Below are 6,078 nucleotides of genomic sequence, written 5' to 3' on the forward strand. Positions count from 1 at the left end.
CTCTGTTTTCTCTTCATACACAATGTTCATATTCATTTATCCTTTTTCATTATTTTTATCAAATTACACATTCATAAATTTCTAACTCAGAATCTGTAGTTTACTAGGCAGTTTCATGAATATATGTGTCGTTTCCTGAGACTTTCTACAATATTTATGTATCTTGTTGCACACTTTATAAAGCATAGCATAAAGAAGAGGCTCAGTTGGATAGCGTAAATGCAGTTCATTCTGCCAAGGGAAGGAGGAGACATCAAAGAGCTTCTCAGCTCTTTCTCAGCACAACTGCCTGTGATTCTGTGATTTATTCTGCTCCAAGCCTGCAGTAACTTTATTTACTCAGTATTGCTGCAAATTTGCACCACTGGCGTTTCCTTGGGTGCATCATGACTACTACCTTTAGCTCTGTGTTTAGGGGCTAAAGGATCAGTTATGCATTATTTGCCATCTGTAAGAAACGCTGTTCTGACCTCTACTGAAACATTTGACCTCAGGAGAGGACAGGGTGAAAGGCAGCAGTTCATGGGCTTCCTTCTCACACTGTGCAATGTGAAGCAGCAAGGACTCTGCTGCTGAAAGACCTTTGTGAAGTTGAGAGGATCAGGTCCTGTGTGCTGAAATGAGCATAGAATGTTTATACCTGCAGTTTGCTGCAGTGTTAGAAATCAAAGCCACAACCAGCAGTAACTTCAGCTTTGTTACTCTGAGCCAAACCCAGTAAATCTCTGTCGGCACTGTCAGATGAGTCTTTTTCCCTTCCAGAGCTTGAAAGAGCCAGAAGCACTGGCAATGTTAATCAGGGATTTCTGTGCTTTCAGACAATCTAACTTCAGTTTAGTACTTGTCTCTCATGACACAAATCCCAGAACATACACTAATAACCATGATTTACAGCTGGAGCTGCTTCGTTTTACTGTGTCGCGTAATTGCTATCCTGTTGAAGGGCCAGGCTTTCTGAAGCATATTCATGCACTGTAGCTGCTCAGCTGTGTGTACAGCATGAGTCCTGTATGCTCTGTGGTACAGGCAACAGCACCTGCTAAAATCGTGTTTATTTTAAAACCCCAGTGGTAGAGGTTGGGAGTCTGATTCTGCATGCCCCTCCTAAGCTGTTTATGCATCTGTATTACAAATGCAAAGGAACAGTAGAAGTTACTGATTTAACAGAATAAATGTTTTAAACTCTTAATTTGTGAGTGTTAGCGGCTGCAAGCAGAGGCATCTCACCTCTGCACCTGCAGAAATAGCATGGTTTTTATAACCTTGAGGCTTAGTGAATTCACCAGGACCTAGATCATCACATATATGCCATGTATTTATTTCCTATAAGTCTATTAATGGCCACTGCGGGTTGCAAAGAGGTAAGCAGCCCCTCACCACTCTGGTGAGATCCAGACTTTTGAATGCAGCTCTTCCAACTGAAAGACACTGCTGAGATGAGTATTACTGGCTCTGCTGCTGCTTACAGGAATGGTAGGATGCAATAAGGCGTAAGGGCTGCACAACAGGAGACCACTCAAGAGTTTGCTGTGTGATTTACGGCAAGCAATTGCAATTGCTTTCCAAATGTCTTTGAAAGTACAAAGTGCAGAAATAGTTATTTTAGGAGATTGTTTTATCAACAAGACTAGTGGTTATAACTTGGAATTTGGAGATCTAGTCTGGGCACAACTGCAAAGGCAGAAATAGGTGAAAAAATCTGCTTGCTTTTAACAGCCTTGTTCTGAAATTAAAGGGCATAATTGTTTATATATGTGTAATATTACATTGTATTATATTACATATTAAAAGTATATGTACATAATAATAATAGGAGTGTGTGCACACTATTAGGAAAGTAGTCAGCTGCTCTCCTTGGATCTGTAAATAGATGCATATATACACATATACAGCTGCTTCTTTAGCATTGAAGGAAGCATACTCCCACTACCACTGCCTGCCCTTGGCGAGTGGTCTTAAGCTGTAGCTCTGCACATCAACAGCACCAGTTGTGCCAGCAAGCCCCCTTGTTCCAACAAAACAGGGAATCTGCAGTGATAGAGTCCTTTCACTGGGGCCCACAGTCCCTCCTGGGCTGTGGGTCTGGCAGCACCTGAGGTCAGCTATTGCATTGTAAAGTCCTGCCACAAAGTCACAAAGGTAGACAAAGCAGAGGCACTGTCAGATGCCATGCATTGCATTGGGCTATAGAGCCAGACGTTATAATTCCTGTAGGATCAAACAAGCGTTGCTTAGAGGAGAAGATACCCCCTACAAGCACAAATATCTTGAAGGCAGCAAAGGAAAGCAGAGGCTGACTAAATTCACATTTACATAGTTTTCCCACCAGACCCACTGTGCTGTGGAAATTCCTCTGCAATGCCTGTATATGAAAGTCTCTCTAACCTTGTGTACATAGCACTCCTCTACCTTTTGGGATATGTGCAAGCAGCCTATGACTGGAATTAATTTCCCTGACATTCTATGGTACAGCATGGAGTTTAATCCTCATTTGATGGCACTGCACTCTCTGCCTTTTGCTGCTGTCTGGGGAGCTACAGCTGTGCAAACAATACCATTTCCCCTGGGATGATCCCATGGGAAGGTGTCACCTCTAGCTGCGTGTTTGCAGCACCCATTGGAGCTGCCTGGGATACTGGGTCCCACAAGTAGCTGTCAGCTTCACCATGTTTTCCTGGCATTCCCTGAACCCCACAGGTGACCCCAACCCAAGGGCCACAGTTATAGAAATGGTGAATTCAGATTGATTTTTAATGGGGGATGCTAGGATTGCTCAGAGTAGGGAAAACAATGTTTTGGGGCCAGGCATCTCAGTTGGAGAGCCTCATTGAGCTCAGGGCAGTGCCCCAGAATGGAGATGTCAGGAGGTCCTGCCATGACCTCCCATGGACACATTCACCCTGGCCATGGCTGAGAGCAGGGGGACTACGAGATTGGACATGATAGCAACAGCCAAAGAAATAAGAGGGTAAGGGCACAAGGGAGGCAATTCCACTGTTATAACACAAACATAGTCATCGCTCTATCTTTGTCTCCCAATGAATCAGAGGAAATTGCCTCATGAACCCTTTGCCTTCCAGCTACTTCAGCTGTGTTTTGTTTCTATAAGATTCAAATATTCTGACTAGATTTCAGCAATTATTATGAGAACAGAAGAGCTACGGAGAAAGTGAAGCTTCAGATGAAATAGCCAATAAATGTTGCTTTGAATGCACTTGCTTTTTATGGGGAGCTCTGATGTCAGGGACAGATATGGCTTTGGAGAAGATGTGTCATTGTGCTACAGATGTGTTTGTGAATACTTAGTAGACAATCTCCTGTAACATTGTAATGGGCAGCTTACCATTATCTGTTAGATTTTTAAGCCTGTCATTTTGATGTGACTGATTTTTCTATTTAACACTACTCCCCAGCTTACAAAAGCAAGAGCACTCTTCTTTGTGTGGCAATCCTATCTGGACAGATTAGCAAAACGTTTATTTGCATTTTGCAAAAAAGATCGGGCTTTGTGATGGTATATGTGTCAGGCCAAGTGACAAATGCGATGCTTTGATAGAAAAATCCCAGAATGGCTCATGATGGAGAGGGGGAGGCACACTTCCAAAACAAAAATCTTTAATTTTGGCACTTTCAAAATGTGGCATTTCATCCCTCTAATTTGCCACAAGCTTTTTGTTTCAACTATTTCTTTTGACAAAAGCAAGCATGCAAACAAAAAAATCCCCATATTTAGAATTCAATAATACACTTCATTTGATCCTCTTCATTTTCCTGGAAAAGTTCAAGCACTGCATTTCCGAGTGTGGGGAAACTGCTCATCCAGGAGCTGTGTAGTCATGATGTTCCCAGTGCCAAGAGAAGGTCTTCTAAAAGCTACTGTCATTCATATTGCTTAGAGGACTGTCCTGATGAGCATGATGGCTCAGCCTGCAAGGTAAGGTACAAGCACCGAGCCAGAAGCTGTGTGTCCTGAAGGCTTTACCCGCCTAATACATGTTTTCCATAGAGTCAGCTATGTGGTTTTGTGTAGAGTGGCACAGGGAGAATCACAGAATGATTTGAGTTGGAAGGGACCTTAAAGTTCTTAAAGTTCATCCAGTTCCAACCCACCTGCCGCAGGCAGGGACACACACCTTCCACTACACCACGTTGCTCAATGATCCATCCAACCTGGCCTGGAAAAGTCTGTTTGAAATAACTCTCCACCACAGGAAGAGAAGTGGTAAGTCAAGGATAGGTAGGGTGACCAGGCAACATAGACAAGTTGTATATTAAGGATGAGATCTTGCCTAGGCACTGGTGCTGCTGTTGCATAGAGCCAAGCAGGTGAGCTAAGCCTGCATGTTCGCAGCTCGCATGTTTCTGCTGGGTTTGAAAAGTGCTCATTTCAGTTGTGCTTTTATTAATTCAAATCCCTTATTTCTGCAAGAGAAAAGTTTTCAAAAACCTTATTAAGAATACACCATAAAATGTCCTTCAAACATTTGTTAAAAGGAAGAGTTCAAGGGTGTCAGCCAGTTTTAAGCAGTGATGGTGCGCAGGGACTTACCTAGGTGAAATGCAGCATGAAGGAGAAATGCAGAGATGAAGAGAAACTCCAGGCACAGACATGGGGCCAGGACAGCCCCTGACATGCAGACATTGTGAAAATGGCACTGGCTTGACCCAGAGCAGTCTCTGAGCTTGCCTATATCCATGCGTTGTGATCCAAGGCAAATGGCAGTTACAAGACTTGAAAGCGGGGAGATGAATGCGACCCTTGATTAGAGAAAGCAGTGACCAATACTTCTGGGTGAGACTTGACTTCCAAACCCAAGTGGGAGGGATATGATTATTACCCTTTTTTTTGGCACTTCTGAGCATATCTGCAGTGGTTTGCCTATTTTGGGGCTCCCCATTATGAGCTACATGGGTGTACTGGAGCAAAGGGTCACCAAGACATGTAGAGATTGGAGCCTATATGCATAAGAGGAAGCTGAGAAAGCCAGGACTCTTCAGCCTGGAGGAGAAAATGTTCACATGCATCTCATTGCTGCCTGTAGCTGACAAATGAGAGGCTGAGAAGAAATCAGTGAGACACTTCCAGGAGCTGAACTACACTGGTATAAGGGGCAACAGACACATACTAGAATATGGGAAATACCAATTGAATATTAACAAAACTATTTTCAGCCTGAGGGTTTTTAAATGCTGGAGTCACAAAAGCTGTAGGATCTCAGTCTGTGGAGAGATTTAAAATTTGACCAGACAAAGCCTCAATGCACATGATCTAGCTGACCTGCTTTTGGAAAAGGACAGCAGTACAATGATGAGTAGAGTTAATGACATCAGAGTTTTCATTAAAGTATGGTGGTGTCATTCAAAGTATGTAATTTAAAGATGTCATTTAAAGTATGATGAAGAAGCAAAGGAATCTTAACATTAATTTGTTACAAGAGAAATGACAGAATTGTTCATGAAAGGCAGAAACTACAAACTTTTCCAAAGCTAGTTCTCTACGGAGATAAAAATCTAGCAACACAATTAGATTACATGATAATGAGATACTTTCTGTCCCAGCAACAAAAGATGCAGTGTTAGACTGCCACTGGTAAAGCTAAGTGCTTTAAAATCAGGTGTAGACAGCTAGCCCAGACCAAAGAGCAGTAAAAGAGAAACTTTTGGGATCTTTCCAGATCATTGGTATTGGTTTTCACAAGTCCTGGATCAGAAGAAAAGTTCCAGAGAACTGAAAAATCTTACCCTGAGAGAAGCACAAGACAAGAATTAAAGATAGTCCTTAATGTGAATTAACACAGAGTTAGGGAATATGGCTTTTGCCAGACCAGCTCAGTGATTTCTTTTAATGAGATGTAGAAGTTTGATTGACAGAGAGAAGTATTGATACCCTATACATGTGCTTCTCTGTAGTGTTTGAGTTCATTCTGTCAGGCACTTGTATTAAGAAACTAAACTAGGTCAGACTTGTGGATTAAAACTCACTAACCACCTTGTCTCAGACCTATGGTCCTTAGTAAATAAGAATTCAAAAGAGATGAACATTGCCAGAGTACCACAGAAACAGTGCTGGCTGTGTCC

Source organism: Melopsittacus undulatus, chromosome 2 (assembly GCF_012275295.1).
Source record: "Melopsittacus undulatus isolate bMelUnd1 chromosome 2, bMelUnd1.mat.Z, whole genome shotgun sequence".
NCBI classification, from domain to species: Eukaryota; Metazoa; Chordata; class Aves; order Psittaciformes; family Psittaculidae; genus Melopsittacus; species Melopsittacus undulatus.